Raw genomic sequence first — 20,565 nt, 5'->3', positions numbered from 1 at the left:
TGAAGTGCAGGGCTGTGTCATCACCATCTTAATTGTTTCCGTGATGAAATCAGAGCAGCTGGCTTCGGGTGCCTTCCGCTTGGAAACCTTGCGGGATCCTGCATTTGCTGAAGAGCCGACACAACCGCCCTTTGCTGCTCCGGAGGTTGATCACAGCGTCGGGACAGGGCGGGCTCATGCGCTCGACAGTCGCACAGCAAGTGGCGCTGGCTTATTGGTCCGATTCATTTCCACGTTTTCACTCTTAATTAATGGATATTAATCCCTTCTATCACCCCACCATTTAAAATAAAACACACCCGTTGGAGTGGAAGTTCATTCACGTCGTTGACCTCATAGCTGCGTAAAATCCAGAGGGGATTCTCTAAGGGAAAGAGCGCCAGAGTGCTCTCCTGAGGCAGCTGGATGCCAAGGGGAGCACGGGACAGGATTATCCTCCATGGCTGTGCTCCTCGCTTGTCTTTCCTGTGAGGATGTGGCCAGACCAACCTCGAGTCCAGGATCCCTCCTTGTGTGAATAGAAGGAGCTGTCAGGATCCCATTTACGTGGCTGTGCCTGTACCAGCAGGCAGAGCAGACAGCTTCCTCCTCCGCCCCCAGCAGTCGTCTATGCGGTCTCTGAATGGAGCACGACGCTGGGTGCGTCTGAGATCGCCTGTCTGGGTGTAGCATTTACAAGCTCGCTCGCTGGCTCGGGAGAGGTTAGTGATCCGGCTACTGGCATCTGCTTAGAAACGGCCGGGAGATGGTCCCTCCCCCTGGATGTAGTCAGCGTGGTAAATTCCATCTGAAAAATAAAGCTGAGCGCTTTGCTGAGTCATAGAACCCTTGGAGCTGGTTGCCTCGGCTGGACGGAGTCTCGGACGAGCTGGGAAAGATGCACCTGGTCGGGGAAGAAGATACATGGGTGAGAAGGGCACGACCGGAGGGGTCGAGGGTGTAAGTGTTTCTTTTGAACGCTGCAGAGGCTTTGCTGTTTTCCAGTTGGGCCGAGGTCTTTCTGCACAGGTTTGTTCAATTTGAATTCGCTTCTATATTTAGTGTATGTACATATGTAGCCGGAAAGTTAACAGCGTGGGGCAATATGTCCTCTTAAGTGTGCAAAGAATATCACAGAGGAAGATGCTCACTCTGTCCTTTTTCTCTTCAAGCTCCTGCGTGCATTTGGGGAGGGCTGGGCCTGCTTCCCTCAGGGCACCAGGTTTCCCCTCTCAAACACGCCTGTTGTTTGATCCATATTCGAGCTGGAGCTTCTTCACACGCAGCCGTGGGGGGATGTGGGTTGTGACCTCACTCCGTGCTGGGTGTGGTGAGCACCCCATGGACACAGCAGCAGAGCACTTCTCTGCACGGCGAGAGGCCCCACCTTGCCTGGTTGGGCTGATGGGTGGGACTCCTTCCGGCCTTCTTTTCCTTTTAATAACAGGGCATGTTTGCGTCAGGCGCTCATACTCCCCTGCCCCTTGGTTGGATGGTGTCTTCTCTTTAAAACTTAATCAAGAATCAATTTGTCCATTGACATCACTTCTGATGCAAAGAACTCAAGTGCTTTTGGGTAACAACAGCTTAGTAACTGATTTCCAACACTGTTCTTCAAAAGAAGTGGTGGTTATTACATTGTGCCTCAGTTTCTCCCGTTGTACAGAGAAAATCGGTGGTTGATGGGGCCTGGCAGGCTTGTGGTGGAAAGAATATCACAGGTGATTTGGAACTCAGTTAACTATTGTGCTGCTTGTTGAGATGTAAATGAGATTAGCCACGAGACTGTGCGAGTTGGCTGGAGACCAACACCTGCCGTGGCCTCTGATGCTGCTGTGGGTCCCCAATAACAAAACACAGAGGATTGTTTTTCGTTCAAAACCAAGATAGAGTTGGAGGTTTGAGTCTCTTCTCAGTAGATCTAGGCCTTTGGACAGCTGGGGAGCGAAATGCTCCCTGGGTCCCTGACGGGAGCAGAGCAGCAGGAGGCGCCCAGGCCGTGGCATGCCCTCGGTGATGGGCAGCGCTGCCAGCGGGCAGCCCGCCTCTGCTGGAGGCTCTCTGGGGACTCCAGCAGGGAGGTCAGTGTGGATCTTGAAGACGACAGTACGTTCCTTCTTAGGGCTGAGGATGTGGTGGAGGAATATGTGGGCATGCGCGTCTCTATCGAAGTTTTCTTTTCCTCGATTCTGTGATACTCTGGGGGACACCTGTTAGATTCAAGCGACGCACCAGCACAGAAGGCATGTCAGTTCCTGTTACTACTCAGACAGCCCTTGGAAGACTCACCCCTTTAAGACCCTATCCGACGATATCTAGACCCTGGCTGGTATTCCCCTGGCCAGGGAGCTGGAAGGAAAGGGTTATTCCTCAGCCCCCATTTTTGGAACTAGCTGCTTTAAGATAACTGTGAGTCTTGGAGGGCCCGTCTTGACCATGGGCTTCTGTGAACTGGGAATTCCACACGGGACAGACACCGCATCTCTTTATGCTTCCTGCCTCCTCCCTTTCCAGACGCACAAGCCTGATGTGGAATGGGTGGTGATGTTAATTTTCCATTCAGGCCCCGAAATAGCCCTCTTTAGTACAGGGGTTGAAAAAGCCCAGGGCGTGTGGACCACAGAGATAATATATCTTTTTTTTTTTTTTTTAAAGATTTTATTTTTTCCTTTTTCTCCCCAAAGCCCCCCGGTACATAGCTGTATATTCTTCGTTGTGGGTCCTTCCAGTCGTGGCATGTGGGACGCCGCCCCAGCGTGGTTTGATGAGCAGTGCCATGTCCGCGCCCAGGACATGAACCAACGAAACACTGGGCCGCCTGCAGCGGAGCGCGCGCACTTAACCGCTCGGCCACGGGGCCAGCCCCCACAGAGATAACATATCTTTTTGAAAATGTCATCCCCCCACCCAGCCTTCCTCCACGAACCCCATGGGCGTGTACCTCCCGTCTCAAAAACACAGAGCTGTTGATCGAGCACCCCAGGTGAGTTTTGACCAGCATGAGGCGTGCTTTAGGGCCCCAGGCTGGAGATGCTTGGGTCCCGCATCCGGAGGGCCAGGTGCTGGCTGGAACTGCCTTCCTCAGAGGAGGCCTATCCACCAGCCGAGGACTGTGCTGCAGGGCGGGGCTGTGTTTGTTCCCTCCCGCGTCCTTCCTGAAGGCCCTCGGGGGCTGAGTGAGTGCTTGCCAGCACTTTATGGCATCTTGGGAAGTTCCATCAGGACACACTTGCATTCGTCACTTTACAGGCAGGCACCGCTGACAAACAATGTTGTAGGAAACCACATCAGTGACAGAGGATGGGGCTCAAGAAGAGCCTGGCCTCCAAGTGAAGCCAGACCCAAGCCTCGAGAAGGGAATGAATTCTGTGCTGGGTGGTTCTGTCCCGCTCAGGATGAAGGATTTGACTCCAGAGGAAGGTCGTGAATGTTTCAGATCCACAGACCTTGTAGACTCAGTTAACCTCTGTGTTCACAAGCCGATAACTTTGAGGTTAGGGCGTTTAGCTGGACCAATCAAATCTTTAATCCCGGGTGAGGAGGAACTCTCCCCCAAGTGACATTTTCTGTGCACTATGAACTTATGAAAATTCTCTTTGAGCTGCTGCTTTTTCTAGAAATCTGCCTTGGTTGGTGGTTGGTTGACCCAGCATTGCTTTGACTCTGAACAGCCACCTGGGTCCTCCTTCCTGTGGAGGCTCGGTGTGAATGCCCTGTCGGTGGTGGCCGGCTCAGGGGAGCAGCCCGGGAGGCGAGGCTGATGGTGTGGAGGCGAGGTTGATGGTGTGGAGGCCTCGGGGAGGCAAGGCTGATGGTGTGGAGGCAAGGTTGATGGTGTGGAGGCCTCGGGGAGGTGAGGCTGATGGTGGGGAGGCGAGGCTGATGGTGTGGAGGCCTCGGGGAGGCAAGGCTGATGGTGTGGAGGTGAGGCTGATGGTGTGGAGGCCTCGGGAAGGTGAGGCTGATGGTGTGGAGGCGAGGCTGATGGTGGGGAGGCGAGGCTGATGGTGGGGAGGCGAGGTTGATGGTGTGGAGGCCTCGGGGAGGCAAGGCTGATGGTGTGGAGGTGAGGCTGATGGTGTGGAGGCCTCGGGAAGGTGAGGCTGATGGTGTGGAGGTGAGGCTGATGGTGGGGAGGCGAGGTTGATGGTGTGGAGGCCTCGGGAAGGTGAGGCTGATGGTGTGGAGGCGAGGCTGATGGTGGGGAGGCGAGGCTGATGGTGGGGAGGCGAGGCTGATGGTGTGGAGGCCTCGGGGAGGCAAGGCTGATGGTGTGGAGGTGAGGCTGATGGTGTGGAGGCCTCGGGAAGGTGAGGCTGATGGTGTGGAGGTGAGGCTGATGGTGGGGAGGCGAGGTTGATGGTGTGGAGGCCTCGGGGAGGCAAGGCTGATGGTGTGGAGGTGAGGCTGATGGTGTGGAGGCCTCGGGAAGGTGAGGCTGATGGTGGGGAGGCGAGGCTGATGGTGGGGAGGCGAGGTTGATGGTGTGGAGGCCTCGGGGAGGCAAGGCTGATGGTGTGGAGGCGAGGCTGATGGTGTGGAGGTGAGGCTGATGGTGGGGAGGCGAGGCTGATGGTGTGGAGGTGAGGCTGATAGTGTGGAGACGAGGCTGATGGTGGGGAGGCGAGGCTGATGGTGTGGAGGTGAGGCTGATGGTGTGGAGGCCTCAGCTGTTTTTCCCCTAAGGGGATGGTGTGTGTTACACCCTCGAGAACACTTTCTCCCAAGTCCACGCTGTCTGCTGTGTAATGTTAAGCTGAGATCCAGCATTCTCTTGATGATAGGGGTGGGAGAGTCAGAACAGGAAGGACGTGGGAATCCATCCCATCTATACTTAGGTCCCCCTGGGCAAACCTTTCAGTGGGCTCCTGCGTTTTGTTGGAAATGAACTCTAATGAGGAAGCGTCAACATTTAGACTATTCTTAAAGCTCAAAGGGATGTTAGAGAGGTTTTCCATGTTTGAATTGGATGTTCACCTCTGCGTGCAGGCCACACGTTTGTGTGGTCGGCTCCTGGTGTGGCCAGCTGGCACATCCGTTTCAGAGTTTTATTAAAAAGCAAAATTGGCTTGTAGCGTGGGCTCTGATCTCAGGGTGGGGAGAAGACAAAGCCCAAGGCCAGAAGGACCTTCCGGTGGCGTTTGGCAAAGAGAATTAGAGTGGTGGTGGCACTTGGTTGGAGAGGTCAGTAGCCGGCTGCGTTATCGAGCCCATCGCTACTGTTTATCCGTCCGGCAAGTGATCACTGTGCACTCAGTGTGGCATCCATGGGATGCAGCCCCACAGGGATGCAGCGGGGCGCAGTCCCAGCTGGTGTAGAGTCTGACCCAACTGGAGAGCTCTGCAGCCTGCCTGGAGCCCTGGTGAGGGACCGGGGTGGCGAGTAGCCGATGGCTCCTGATGAGGGGCCGTGGCAGTATTCATCCGCTGTTCATTAGTGGGGTCCCAGAATCACCTGTCTAAACCTGTTATTATCCCTTTAGAAGTACTTCTTAATTACTCTACTGCTTCTTAAATTCTTCAAATCATTAATTACCATTTGTAATCTTTGCTCCATGAAAGGGATCTGGCTTGCTCCTGGAAGACCTTTTCGTTTACTTCCATTCATTTATTTACTATTATTTTTCTGTAAGTCCAAAGCAGAGAGGAACCCAGCTTCTGAAACTGGCCTCACCACCTACTTTTTCACATTTTCAGGGATGTTTGTTTCATTTAAGAAGCGCTCAGTCTTCCTGGCTTTTAAAAGAGCCCAAAGCCCCATGCAGATGTCCTCATCATGGGGGTGTCGTGGCACCAGCTTGGGGCAGTTGCAGTGTTTGCTGGAACAAACTCGGAGAAGAATGGAGAGACGGTTTCTTCCCTAACTGACAGGCGATGGCTCAGAAACACGGTTGCTAGATTCACACCCTCCGTCAACACACGAGCAACATGGTTTCCTCCCAGCCTGTGGATACTCCACTTGGGGATCTTTTCTGGGTGCTGGTGGTCTTCAGAGTTCTAAAAAAGCCATCAGAGTGTTTTCTGTATGAAATAGGTTTTTTTCTTTCATAAAACAAATACATTCTCATTATGGAAACTTAAAAAAGTCTAGAAAAGGAAAAAAAGATAAAAACAATCACATTCTTCCAATACCCACAGATGAATTATTAAAATTTTAGAATATCTTCCTTTTCCTTTCTTTGCTTTTTTTTACGTTGTTATGATCATTCTATCAATTATAGTTTTGTTTTCTGTCTTTCCCCTTATATGAGATACTCATTTTCCTTTTTAGAATAAATTCTTCTTGAGCATCACTTTAAAGTTTGCGTGATATTTCATTGTGCAGAAACTTACTTTATTCGTAAGTATTTAGGTTGTTTCCAAGTTGTCGCTATTATGAATAATATTGCATGGAACATCTCCGAGCATGACGTTTTCTCTGTATTTGGAATGCCCTCTTTGGAATAGAATCCTAGATGAAATTCCTAGGTTAAGTTTGGAGCACTTTGAAGATTTGAGTCTATCTTATCATATTGTTTTCCAAAAGAACAAGACCACTTAACCGCTCTCATCAGTGATCCCCCAAACAACCAATACACTATGGTATTTATGGCTTTGAAACTTGTCTTTTTAATGGTAAAATATGATGTTTGGCATATGTACACGCTCACAAAACCATCTTGACGCTCCAGGTAGTGAATGTGACCATCACCTCTAAAGTGTTTTCGTGCCTCTTTCGTTCCTTCCTTCCTGCTCCTCCCTGACGACTTCACCGTATCCCCAGGCAACCACTGATCTGCTTCTGTCACTAGAGATGAGTTTTATTTTCTAGAATTGCAGTATAAATGCAATCATGTAGTATTTTTGGTTTTTTAGATCTAGCTTCTTTCATTCATCATAATTATTTTGAGATGTATTGTTGCATGTATCAGTAGTTTATTTATGTATTTTTTTTTGCTGGGCCATGTTCCTCTGTACGGAGTTACCCTAGTTTATCCATTCCCTGGTGGACTGATGTTTGGATGGTTTCCAGTTTTTTGCTGTTACAAATAAAGCTGCTGTGAACATGCATGTGCAAGTCTTTCATTTCCCTTGGGTAAATACCGGCCTGGATCATATGGTAGGTGTGTATTTAACTTTTTAAGAAAACAAAGCACTTTCCTGAGTGGTTGAACCATTTTCCATCTCCCCCAGCCACCTGTGAGAGTCCTGTTTCTCCCACATCCTTGCCGACGCTTGGTGTGGTCAGTCTTTCTCACGTTAGCCATTGTCATAGGTGTGTAGTGGTGTCTCCTCGTGGTTTTAATCTGCATTTCCCCAATGATTAATGATGTTACATTCTTTCATAGCTCATTTGCTATCTGTACATTTGCTTTGGTGACAGGTCTTTCAAATCTTTTGCTCATTTTTTGATTGGGTTGTCTTTTTATTACTGAATTTTGAGAGTTTTAAAAAATATATATTCTGAACACAAGTCCTTTATCAAATGTGTATTTTGTAAGTATAGTCTCCCAATCTGGGGCTTGTCTTTTCATTTTCTTAGTAGTATCTTTTAAAGACAAGAAAGTTTAAATTTATATGAAGTCCAATTTGTCAAGATTTTCTTGTATAGTTTTTGCTTTCTTTCCCCTCTCTAAGAAATGTTTTCCTGATCCAAGATCATGAAGATTTTATCTATGTTTTCATGTAGAAGTTCTATAGCTTTATATTTCACATTAGTTCATGATCCATTTCCACTTGATTTCTAAATATCATGTGAGGTATAGGTTGAGCTGTGGGTTTTTTGGCTTTTTTGTTTGTTTTGGCATATAGACGTGTGATTGTTCCAGCACCATTTGTTCAAAAGACTATCTTTTCTCTATTGAATTTTCTTGATCCTTTGTCAAAAATCAATTGACCAGATAATATGTGGCTCTATTTTTCTCTTCTTCTCCCCTGATCTGTGTGCCTTTCTATCAGTACCACACTGTCTTGATTACTGTAGCTTTATTGTAAGCTGGAAATCAGGTAGTGATTTGCAACTCCAAATGTGTTATTTTCCAAAACGGCTTAATTTACATCACCTGCTTTTTCCATAGCGATTTTAGAAACAGCTTGTCGGTTTCTGTAGAGAAAGTCTATTGGGATTTTGGTTGGGATTGTATTTATATTTCAATTTGGGAAAAACTAACATTATAATATTGAGTTTTGTCATCCATGAACATGCATATTTCTACATTTATTTAGGTATTTAATCTTCTCTCAAGAATGCTTTGTGGGTTTAAGTGTATAAATATTGTAAATATTTTGTTAGATTTATTTCTATGTTTTTCATATTATTTGGGCGCTATTGCAAGTGGTATTTTTTTGGAATAAAATCATTTGTTCGTATATGGAAATGTAATTGATAAATTTAATTGATTTTCTCTTTTGACCTTTTATCTTCTTAACTTGCTAAACTCTCTTATGTGTTCTAGGTAGATTCTTTGGGATTTTCTATGTAGATGATCATGTCATATGTGAATAAAGATGATTTATTTCTTTATTTCCATTTGGTATGCTTCTGAGTTCCTGTTCTTGTTCAACATTGAGTAGAAATGGTGGCAGTAGGTGCCCCCCGTCTTGGGGGGAAAGTAATAATCTTTCCCTACTAAGTGTGTTGTTAGCTGTAGGTTTTTGTTTCATTGCACAGCATGTAGTCTGTCATGTGAATGTTTTATGCGCCCTTGAAAACACTATCTGTTCTGCCGTCGTCAGGTGATGTCCCCTACAAATGTCAACTGGGTCAAGTTGGTTGACAGTATTGTTGAAATCTTCTATATCTTTAATTTTTTGTGCACATATTTCATCTCTTACTGAGAGATGAGTGTGGGAGTCTCCAATTATAGTTGTCAATATTCCTATTTCTGCTTGCGTTTCTGTTGGTCTTTGTTTTATGTATTTTTGAAGCTCTGTTGTTTGTTGCATGCACATTTAGGATTGCTATGTCTTCTTGATTCATCATCTCCTTTATCATTATATAATATCCCTCTTAGTCCCTGGTAATACTCCTTGCTCTGAAGTCTACGTGGTCTGATATTAGTACAGTCACTTCGGCTTTCTTTTGACTAGAGTTTTCATGATCTAACTTTTTCCATTCTTTTAACTGATCTATGCTTTTATATTTAAAGTGAGTTTCTTGTAGATTGTATAAAGTTGGTGCTTGCTTTTTAGAAAAATCTTAAGTGAAAATGTCTACCTTTTAATTGTGTTATTTAGCCCATTCACATTTACCATTTAGTGATATGGTTGGATTTACATCTAGCTTTCTGCTCTTTATTTTCTATTTGTGTTATCTCTTCTTCCTCTTTTCTTGCCTTCTTTGGGATTGGGTATTTTTTATGATCCTATTTTACCTCCATTACTGGCTCATTCATTACACTTCTCTTTGAATTCACTCTTTGGTGTTTACTTTAGAGGTTTCAATATCATCTTTAGCTCACAGTCCTTCTTGGTATTATGCCAATTCACCTATAATTAATGACTTTCATTTTCTTTCTAATGTTTTTGCTATTTTCAGATATTTTACTTATATATATATTACACTCTACAATGCAACTGTTAATGGTTTTGCTTTGAATAATCTATCTTTTAAAGGGATTAAAAATAAGAAAAGAGTCTTTTATGTATACACTCTCATTTTTTGAGCATCCATCATTTCTTTGTGTGTATCAATTTCCCATTTGATAACATCTTTTCTGCCTGAAGAACTTCCTTTAACATTTTTTTTAGTGCAGATCTGCTGGCAATAAATCCTTTCAACTTTTGCTTGCCTGAAAAAGTCTTTTTCTCCTTCATTTTTTTGGTAACAGCTTTAATAATATATAACTCACCCACTTAAAGTGCAAATTCACGGAGTTTTAATATATTCACAGAGTTGTGCAAATATCACCACAAATTTAGAACATTCCATCACCCCAAAAAGAAACCCTATACCTTTAGCATCACTTCCCACTCGCCCTTGTCCCCAGCCCCTGGCAATCGTTAATCTACTTTCTGTCTTTATGGACTTGCCTATTATGGACATTTCAAATAAATGGAGTCATACAATATATGACCTTCTGCATCCGGCTTCTTTCACTAAGCATCACGTGTCCAAGGTTTGTCCACGTTGTAGCAGGTGTCAGTACTTCATTCCTTTTTATTACTGAATGATGTTCCATTGTATGGCTAGACCATGTTTTATTTATCCATTTATCAGCTGATGGACATTTGGGTTGTTTCCACTTTTTGGTTATTATGAATAATGCTGCTGTGAACCTTGTGTGGACATACATTTTTCAGTTCTCTTGGATGTATACCTGGGCGTGGAATTGCGGGGTCGGTTGGTGACTCTACGTTAAACTGTGTGAGAACCGCGAGACTGTTTTCTGAAGCAGCGGCACCGTTTCACAGCCCACCAACAGTACACAAGGCTTCCAATTTATCCACATCTTCGCTTGTTATTATTTTTAATTTTTATTTAAGAAAATTTGTAGTAGCCATCCTAATGGGTGTGAGGTGCTCAAGTCCTTCATTTTTGAAAGATATTTTTGCTGAGTGTAGAATTCTGGTTTGACAGCGTTTCTGTTTTTTTTGCCAGCACTTTAAAGATGGCCTTCCCTCGTCTTCCAGCTGTCCTGATTCTTAGCTTTGTTCCTCTGAATTCTTGCTTCCTTTCAAGGTTTTTTCTTTAGTTCTGGTTTTCATCAGTTTGACTATGATATGTCTAGATTTTTTTCCCCCTGTGAGCTCCTTGAATCTGTGGTTTGCTGTGTTTCATTAGTTTTGAACGATTCTATGTCGTTTTATTTCTTTACACATTTCTCTTCTCTGTTCGCTCTCTCTGTTTCCTCTGAGACTCCACCTGCACGTGCGTCAGGCTGCTCGACATTGCCGACACTTGTAGAGAGTCTGTTTGTGTGTGTGCTTCACGTTGGCTACTTTCTACTGACTCTCTTCTGTTCAGTGAGTCTTTGCTTGCTCTCCTTTCCTCTGAGGAGCCACACGAACTCTTCGCCTCTCATAGCTGTTTGTTACTTCTAATGGTTCCATTTGAGCCTTTCCATTTCTCTGCTATAATTCTCCCTCTTTTCATCCATGATGTCTGCTTTTCCACTAGATCCTGAAACATATTCATCAGAGTTACTTAAACACTTGCAACAACTTAGCATCTGAACCCAGTTCTCCTGATTGCTTTCTTTGTTGACAATGGCTGGTTTTCCTTGCCTCATAATTTTTTATAGACTATCAGATTGTCTATAGAAGAACAGTAGGAGTTGAGGAAAATCAAAGTTTTGCACAGAAATGGGTGCATCTCTTCTTGTGTTCGTGTGTGGGCTGAGTCGATGCAGGCTGTGGTTGAACTGGCTTAGGGGTTTGTTGTTTCTGTCACTACCCCCAGTCCAACACAGGGTTCACGTTCCTCCCGTGGGGCTGCCCTCATACTGTGCTTGGTGTGGTACCTGGGGGTCTGAGGGCTTATTCTGTGTCCCCACTCTACCCTTAGATGTGAGCACTCCTGCACAGCTGCGCCACAGGAGGTTCTCTTACTGTTCACCCGGCGCGGGACTGCTGTTGCTGCTGCTCACTGTGAGGCTCGTTTCGGGGAGAGGGATCTCGATTCTTCTGGTCCAGCCTTGGTCTAGTCAGGACATTTGAGCCTGAACTGGGGGTGGCCTCCTAGTGCCCCGCCCTGCCCCATTGTAGCTGAGCTCTGCTCTGTGTGATACGGCGTCCTGGTCCCCGGGGTCTCCCCCTTCTTCCCCAGGGCAGGCGTTTGGGGCGTTGACTCCTACCCTAAGGCCAGGGCCATTTCTAGTTCTGAAGCAGGAAGGAAGGAGGGGCTACCAACATCTCTTTCCCAGTGATCCTGTGGACCAGAGGGCGTGCTGCCCTCCTCTCAGTGCCTTAAGGCTTTTTGCTTTGTTTGCATGAAGGGGCTGGGAGTTGGAGAGTGTCTTGTACCTGTCCCAGAGGCAGCGATGGCCTCTTGCATGTCTGCACCCGGGGGAGCCCCTCCAGCTTCTCCTCCTTCAGCCCCTCTCCTGTCTGGGCTCCCGTGATTCCAGACTGAGATGCTAGCCCTCATTGGGCCCTGAGAAATGCATTGAGTTCCGGCTGATTTTTCCTTACCCACTTCTTTCCCCTGGCTCTGCCAGAGATGAGCCAGCTCTTGTGTCTCCTCCTTTCTAGAGGCTTGTTACCCTTTGGAATTTGGCCCCTGGGCTGCCTGGGGACCTCAGCTCTTCAATGGGCTCCAGGAAAGATACAATTCTGCAGAGGATGTGGCTCTGTCTCCTTTTCAGGATGGGGGGCCATTCTCTTGGGATTTTCACATCTTAAGCAGAGGAAGTTTTCTTGTGATTTTAAAATGACTTTTTTTTTCCTTGTCTCTAAATTACTTCTTTTGATGGTTACCCATTTATCTGTGAGATCTTAGTGTTTTTATTATTGAGTTTCACAATCTCCTAATATAATAAAGATATAACTTTTTAAATTGCGTTTACTGCAAATATTGTTTCAACTTGTTTTTAGCTTCTTAATTGCATCACATCTGTAAGAAAGATGTAAAATTTTCATGTGGCGGGTCTATCGATTCCTTCTTTCGTGGACTTCTATCTTCTTTAAGCCTAGAAAGGCCTCTCTCTCCGGAGATTTGAGAAATGCTCATTTCTGCTTTTCCCCACTGGTTTTAATGCCGTGATCTCTCATCCTTAATTCTCCTTAATCCATTTAGGATTTTTTTGGAAAGGCAGTATTCCATAGATTTATTTTCCTTTCACAGTTAACCAACTAATCATCCCAAGATTTATGAGTAATATTCTTCCCCTTACCACTGAATATAATGTGTCACATTCTCGTATGTGATATACAGCCTGTTTCTGAACCATGAAATCTTTTTGCGTCATCTAGCTGTGCCTGAGATCGTTTTTCTTCTGTTTAGTAAAATTACATGATTTAGACTAGAGAAACCATTTTTCTGTTAGAACAGTATCTGCTGTGTTTCTCCCAGGCCCTCTCTGGGCACCTCAGTCAGAAGCATCTGAGTGTCACCAGTGGACTTGGTTCCTGTTGTTGCTGTAACCGGGTGGCCTGCCGTGGGGCCCTAGAGACTCACATTTAACCACGGGCCACCGAGTTACCCTGTGACCTGAGCTGCCCATCTCGAACAGGCCACAGGGTCAGGCGTGCCCGGCAGCACCATCATCGAACTGCCGAGGAGCATGTCCGAGCCTGCCCAGCAGGCCTGAGGCACAGGCAAGCTGCATGAGGAGGTGGCCCAGCTCCCACGGCCCCATGCCTGCTCCCCTGCCTTCTCTCCCTGCACACACCGGTGGCCTCGTGGGGACCTCCCTGTGGCCGGTTGACAGGAAGAGAAGACTCAGGCCTTGTGTACGTGTGGTTCTGCGTAGGATGCAGGCACTGCCTGGAAGAGGGCGGCCGCAGGCTCCAGCCCCGCATCTGCAGGCGTCTGTGCTGGTCTTCCACTGCTGCCAAAGCAAGTGCTGTGGACCCAGCAGCCTGGACGGCAGAAATCTGTTCTGCACAAATCTGTGGCTCGTCAGTCAGAAGTCTGGGTGGGGTCCCATCAGAGTGGCAGCTGCCTTCCTTTCTGGAGGAAGACCCGTGTCCTTGCTCACTGGGGCATTAGCAGAAGTCAGTTCCTTGTTGTCGTCATTTTCTTGTGCGACCTGAAGGCCATTCTGAGCCCCGAGAGGCTGTGTCGGTCCTTGGCATGGGGCTGCCTTCTTCCATCTTCGAGGCCAGCAGGGGCGGGTCAGTCCCTCTCAGGACACATCTCTCAGACCTCAGCTGGGAAAGGGTCTCTACCTTTAAGACCCCTGTGGTTAGATGGGGCCACAGGGACAATTCCGGGTAGTCTCCCCTCCTCAGAGACCTTAACCTGAGTCACACCTGCAGAGTCCCTTTTGTCATGTAAGGTGACATACTCACAGGGTGCAGGATTAGGATGGGGACAATATTGGGGAATCCTCATTGGCCCACCACGCTGAGTGTTCCCATCCTAACCGCTGGCCCTCTTCCCTAAATTAACACACTTTGTTCTGCTGGGATGGAATAGTCAAGTTTCTAAGGAAGCTTACATTTAAAAAAATACTCTAAGATAAATTGCTTCCATGAATAAAATGGCAGGGAGCTGAAAGTTTCAGATTTGCTACAACAATGTTAATTTTCTACAAAAATCTCACTAAGAGAAGCACTTTATAACTGTGTGTGTTTTTAATTGATAGACACATGATGTATACTGGCTAATCAAGATAGACAAAGTCAAACCTAAACGTTATGGAGTAAACTCTCAAAAGGTAAGCCGTGTCAAGAGCAGGAAGTCCCACGGGCCTGGCCCCGTGGCTGAATGGTTAAGTTTGCGTGCTCCACTGCAGGCGGCCCAGTGTTTCGTTGGTTCGAATCCCGGGCGCAGACATGGCACTGCTCGTCAGGCTACGCTGAGGCAGCGTCCCACATGCCACAACTAGAAGGACCCACAATGAAGAATATACAACTATGTACTGGGGGGCTTTGGGGAGAAAAAGGAAAAAAAATCCAAAAAAAAAAAAAAAGAGCAGGAAGTCCCAGGACCTTCCGAGTAAGTTGCGGTCACCTTACAGCAGTCAGCATCACACAGATGAGCAGCATTCCCTGAGGCCGACCACAGGCCTGAGCGACCAGCTCTCGGTTGCATGCTGTGCACCCTGCTGTCGCATCCGGAGCACTGGTCCTCGGGGAGTTTGCTCTCAGAGCCTGTCGCAGCCCACGCAGTGCCAGTGTCAGTCCATCATCAACCAAGTGAGTACGCTGGACTTGACGTTTTCAGATCTCTCACTATAGGAGAAAGTGTATTGTTAGTTGAGTGTTGTTAGATGCTATTCTGAGCAACCTTCCTATTTTCCTGAAGAGCTATTTTAGGAGTAAAACCCTCTCGGTTCAGGGCGGAGCTGTCTGCGCGCTCTCTGTCAGCACTGACACGGCCAGTCCTCTCTGGGCTGCAGTCACCACTTTGTCCCATTGCTGACATCCTGGAGCCCTTTTCATTTCTAAACTTCCATCAGATCCCCCAGCCCCCCACATTATAAATTGACATTGTTCTTAGACAGACACATCCATTTTTTTGTTGCTCCCTCTGACGGAGAACACCCATTACCAACCTTTAAAGCTTTCCCCCTAAATTATATTGCAAAACCCTGGTTCTGAGAGGTTTTCCGTGAACAAATGGTCTCCTGAGTGTGTCTTCTGGCTGTGATAGAGCGACTGGAACTGGCCTTGTTCTGCGCAGGGAGGTCGGCCCAGGCCGAGCTGCGGAGCTGGAGACAGAGCTCCCGACGGCAGGGGCTGCAGAGAGGAGGGCCGTGCAGAGCGGGGCCAGGGAGTCTGAGTGAGGACTCGCCAGGGCCCTGGCTGAGGGCGACGCTGTGCAGATGCAGGGAGCCTCCGCGAGGCCTGGCTGGGGTCGCCAGCTGTAGGATGAGGCCGCTCATCCCAGCTGCGGGCCGCACGGCAGCCCTGGCCCCACAGGTGGAGAGGCCTCAAGGTACCCGTGTCATTGTGACTCTATCGTGGAGCCCGCGTCGCATGTCCGTGGCCGTCTGGACGTCCTCCTGTGAAGGACTTCTTCAAGTCTCTCCCCCATTTTCCTTTGGAATGTCTGTCTTTTTCCTTGTGGTTTGTCAGAGTTCTCAGTGTGTTCCAGAGCCTTCTCTGAGCCACTGGTTTGCCCGTGCACTCTCCTCTGTCCTTTGATGAGTGGAAGTTCTTCGTATAGTCCAGTCTGTCAGATTTTCCTTGACAGGTAGTGCTTTCTGTGTCCTGTTTAAGAAATCTTTGCCGTTTCCAAGGCCATGAGATCTCCTATGTCTTCTTTAAAAGACTGTTGCTTTCCTTGCATGTGTGTATCTATAAGACACTGGAAAGTGATTTTGTGTCTGTGGTGGAGGCAGGAGGCAAGGTCTGCTTCCCTTGGGGACCTCCAGTTAGCTCTGCATCGCTGGGTAAAAGGCCCGTGTTCCCCCGGGTGCGTTGCAGTGTCCCTTCATCACGACTCAGGGGACGACGACCCACGTGTCAGTCTGGTTCTGAGCTGTTCTAGCTTGTTCCTTTGACCACTGTCTGTCCTTGTCCCCAACCCCTGTCTTTATTACAAACCCTTAAAAGGTCCCGATACCTGGAAGGGTGTCTGTCCTTGTCCCCAACCCCTGTCTTTATTACAAACCCGTAAAAGGTCCCGATACCTGGAAGGGTGAGTCCTTGGACCCCCCTTCCTTTTCAAGGCCGCCTTGGTTATTCTTGGCCCTGCACTTCCACGCACAGGTTGGGGCGAGCTGTTGGGATCAGCAAGGCCTTCTGTTTGGCCTCGTGGCTCTGGGGAGCTGCCTGCCACCTTGTGAGGAGTCTCAGTGGGCGATGTGACTCTTTACTGACAGGTGGGGACTAACGTGTGGGGAGAATCACACTCCTCCTAGGCAGACGCACGGCAGGTGTCATCAAAGTCACGTGCTAAATGACGCCCTTGATGTGTTTTTCAGTGATAAAACATAAAATTCCTTTTGAAATGGATAGATCCTCATCCAGATGATGCTGAACTTCCGGGAGACATAGGAAGAATGGCTGCAATTCAGGATGGAAGGAGGAGGAAGAAGGCTGCTTTTGTCCATCTGTCTGTCTACCTTACCTATTTATCTATCTATGTATCTATCCGTCTGTCCGTCCATCCATCTATCCATCATCCGTCCATCTATCTATCTATCTGTCTATCTATCTATCCATCCATCCATCCGTCCATCCGTCTATCCATCTATCTAATGCCTTATGTAGATTGGCTGTTTCTATTTGTCTCTGCCAGGAGTGTGAGAAGACACGACCCTGAATCTCACTGGTTCCTGTGGCTATTTCTCTGAATTAGGGTTTTTCCTATTCTGGGTCATCATGGCCTTGTCCCCAAGCCTGAACTGTGGGCTCAGAGCTGGGTGCCATCTCAGCCGAGGCTTCCCAAGGGGTCCTGAACTAAGTGGCGGTCCCAGACCACAGCCATCATCCTCAGTTGCGTTGGGCATTGACACACATGCAGAAGCACCCCCAGATGTCATGCCTTGAACCCCGCATCTCGGTTCAGTGGCGATCAGGTTTTAGAGCCAGAGAAGCTGTAAATGAGTACAAAGATGGAAAGAAAATGTTACGGTATTTCATTTAAACTCTTTTTATATTTGAGGCAATGAATACAATGAGCCAGTCCAGTGAGAATCAGATGCCATCTGTGCTGATGGGAGGTGACGTCCCCTGGCTGGGTTTCTAGGGGTAAGCCAGGCTCAGGGGTGATACGCCCAGGTTCTGACAGTAAGGTGCAGCAAGAAGGTCCTAGGTGTCTTCTGTTTTGCTGGCTGACCCTCCAGGTCCACCAGGTCCTCCAGGAGTGGATGTTACTTGCGCACGAGGCCCCTCGCTCATGGAGGCCAGTGCTGCGGTCACACGGACTCCCGGGACCAGGAGGGATTCTGCTGGGAGTTTGCCCAGGAACCTTCTCTGCTTCTTGCAGCCCTAACTGCTTTTGCAGGGACCTGGCCTTCTTGTGGGGAGCCTGTTCTGGGCTTCTGGAAACTCTTAGCACCCTTTCTGGGACTGTCCCGTGTCAGCCCCTAGGATGGCGTGAGGACACAGCTGTGGGGTGCTCCTCCACCGGGGCCCTGCTGCCTGCCCACTGGGAGGCAGAAGTCGCCCGTGCCTAGAAGGGACCAGGCCAGACAGTGGGTTTTCATTTCCTGCCCTGAACTCCTGTCTTCTGGGCCTCTTTATATAAAGCCCTGTCGTGTACAGGACTCAACCTCAAGGCGGTTACTTAGGTTTACAAAGGCGGGGACAATGGTCTTCAAACTGTAAGACCTGCACCCACTGTGGGCACTCGGAAGGCTGTCCCAGGGTGAGAGGGCGTGCATCGTCAGACGCCGTGGGGAGGCTGTCCTGCAAATCAACCGCCGAGACCACCGCATCCCACCAAAGTGTTCCTTGTCACCTCCGCTTTCACCGCCTCCCCCTCTTCAAGAGCGAGGCATATCTCCCGCCCACCCACCCGGCTCCTACTGTGGTGCCTCAACCCCAGGTAGACACCTCTGGGGCACCAAACACAGAAGGTGGAGCCTTTAACCAAAGCACTAAACACCCGTCCCCATCCAGCTTGTTCACAGATGCGTTTCTGATACAATTTTCCTTTAGATTTAATAATTTATCAGAATTTGTAATATGTTTGTGCTATTTGAACCAGTTATACAGCCATGATAATTGCAATGATAACTCAGTCTAGAAGACATTTTTATAAGCTCAGGACTGAAGATCACAGTAAAAAATTTAAATTTCCATTTATATACATTTTGTTGTGTTGTAAAGATGTGATGGAGTGATCACTTAAAGGCCTTCAAGAAAAAAAAGATAAGTATTCCATTGGGGGAAATATATTACCTTATTCTTTGAGTTTGGTGGAATTTCAAAAAGAAGAAGGAGTAATGTAAAAGTTCTAACAAAGAGGTGGTTGACATATTTTTAAAATAGCTGACAGCGGGTTTCAAGTCACTGTTTTATTTTAGATAATTTTTGTTGCTGTTTCACGCTCACTAAACTTTTCTTTTGCAATGTGTAATTCTGCTGTCAATGCCACCCAGTGCATTTCTCATCTCAGAGATTGTGTTTTAATCACCATATCATTGATTTGGATCTTATAAAATTTTTCCACGTCTCTTCTTCACACGCTGCTGTTTCTTCTGCCTTCCTGGACACATGGGTTTTATTGAGACCAGCTCCTTTCACATCCTCGTCTGTTGATTTCATCATCTGCATCATGTCTGCATTGTTTCTGTTTATTGGTTTTTCCCTTCTCATTATGAGTCCTATTTCCCTACTTCTTTGCGTGTCTGGTAATTTTTGATTGGATGCCAGACATTGTGAATTTTATATTTTGGGGGCTGAATTTTCTTGTATTCCTTTAATATTTTGGAGCTTTGTTCTCCCGCACAGTTGAGTCATGTGGAAAGAGTCTGATCCTTTTGAGGCTTGCCTTTATGCTTTCTTAGAAACAGAGCAGCTTTTGATCCAGGCTAACTTGGCCTGCTCCTGAGGCAGTGCCTTTCCGGGAACCCTCCCAGGCACCTGCACGTCACACACTCAGGCTTCACCAGTGAGGAGGACCCACCAGGCCATGCGGTGCTGTCTGTTGTGGGGAGAACAGGCTTGGAGCCAGCTCCTTCAGAGGACCCTCTGCACCCTGCTTTCCTCATCTGAAGAACTAGAGGCTTGGCTGGTGATCTTGACATTCTTTCCTGTGCTGGAAGTATGGTTGTTACACGTCTCCAGTTTTAGATGGCTATTGGTCAGGTGGCTGGTTCAGTAGAAGCAAAGCTGTGTATAAACTTGGAACACTTTTGTTCTGTATTTTAGTTCTGTTATTGTCAAAACACTTGTACTACCCCCTGGAAAACATTTACGGTGCTCAGTGCTTCACTTTATAAGGTCATAGTTGCTGCCAATTCTTGTATCTCAAAAGGGACTTCTAGGTATTAATGTGACCAAGCCTTCGTCCCTGGACTAAGTCGGGCAAACTCAAAACCACACAGAAAGTGGCTTATTCAAAACGTATCTCCCTGAGACAGCCATGCACTCAAGTACTAGAGGCGATCGCCCTTTCTTCAAACAGGTTGATGGTTAGTTACTACGGTCATTTGATGTAATACCTCTATTCTATCTTGAGAAGTGAGCTGGCAAATTTTAAATCACGCTGTGATTTAAATGATAACTGATATAATGGTAAATACAAGTATAAGATTTTTTTCTTTGATCAAAAAGTTGTGGCTGGACGTCTGCCTCCAGGAAGGCAGAGTAGATGGACTTTTTCCTATTTCTCCCTTTAGCACAAAAAAAACTCTGGACGTTGGATCTAAAACAACATAAGAAGACTGAAAGGAGGTAGGCTGACTAGGGACCTCGAGACCCAGGACGACACAGCGCTGAGTTTCCTGGGTGTTCTTTTGGCCTCAAACACCCCAGAGTTGGAGTGGAAGAAGCTGGCAACTCAGAAACACCAACGGGCACAGACAGAAACAGCCCTGAGAGAAGCCTGCTCTCTGCAGCTAAAGGACCAGAAGAAGAGCCTAGCAACAGACATTTTACTAAATGGGATGCACAGATGGCAGACGAGCACTGGAAAAGATGTTGTCACTAGTGATCAGGGAAATGCAAATTAAGACCACAAGGAGATCTCGCCTATCAAAAGGGCTAAAATGATAAATAGCAACAGCACCAAATGCTGACAAGGACGCAGAGTAACCAGAGTCCTCAGACACTGGTGGTGGGATGTCAAATGGTGCGGCCCATCTGGAAAGCAATTTGGTGGTTTCTTAGAAAACTAAGCATTTATTTACCGCACGACCCAGAAATTGCACCTCTAGGCATTTATATCAGAGAGATGAAAATTTATGTTCACATGAAAACCTGTACATGAATGTTTATAGCAGCATTATTCATAACAGCCGAAAACTGGAAACAACCCAGATGTCCTCCAGTGGGTGAGCGTTTAAACAACCTGTAGTATGTCCATACCATGGAATACTTCACAGC

At 47.2% G+C, this 20,565-nt stretch overlaps 1 protein-coding gene across 50 annotated transcripts in view; it reads left to right on the top strand.

Moving 5' to 3' along the window:
- Nucleotides 1–20,565, top strand: part of JAKMIP3 (Janus kinase and microtubule interacting protein 3) — a 129,535-nt gene that overhangs the window by 22,686 nt on the left and 86,284 nt on the right. For 4 of the 50 annotated variants that reach the window (XM_070247800.1, XM_070247685.1, XM_070248435.1 and 1 more), the window contains exon 1: nucleotides 784–907. The exons of 39 other annotated variants lie outside the window; for them this stretch is intronic. The gene's annotated coding sequence lies outside the window, so the exon portion shown is untranslated. Of the gene's footprint in view, nucleotides 1–419; nucleotides 908–20,565 lie in introns of those variants that run through there. 7 more of the 50 variants (XM_023636860.2, XM_070247144.1, XM_070247368.1 and 4 more) reach the window with 5 other exon arrangements.

The sequence above is a fragment of the Equus caballus genome, chromosome 1, assembly GCF_041296265.1.
Source record: "Equus caballus isolate H_3958 breed thoroughbred chromosome 1, TB-T2T, whole genome shotgun sequence".
NCBI classification, from domain to species: Eukaryota; Metazoa; Chordata; class Mammalia; order Perissodactyla; family Equidae; genus Equus; species Equus caballus.
This window is presented reverse-complemented; position numbering and strand designations above follow the sequence as displayed.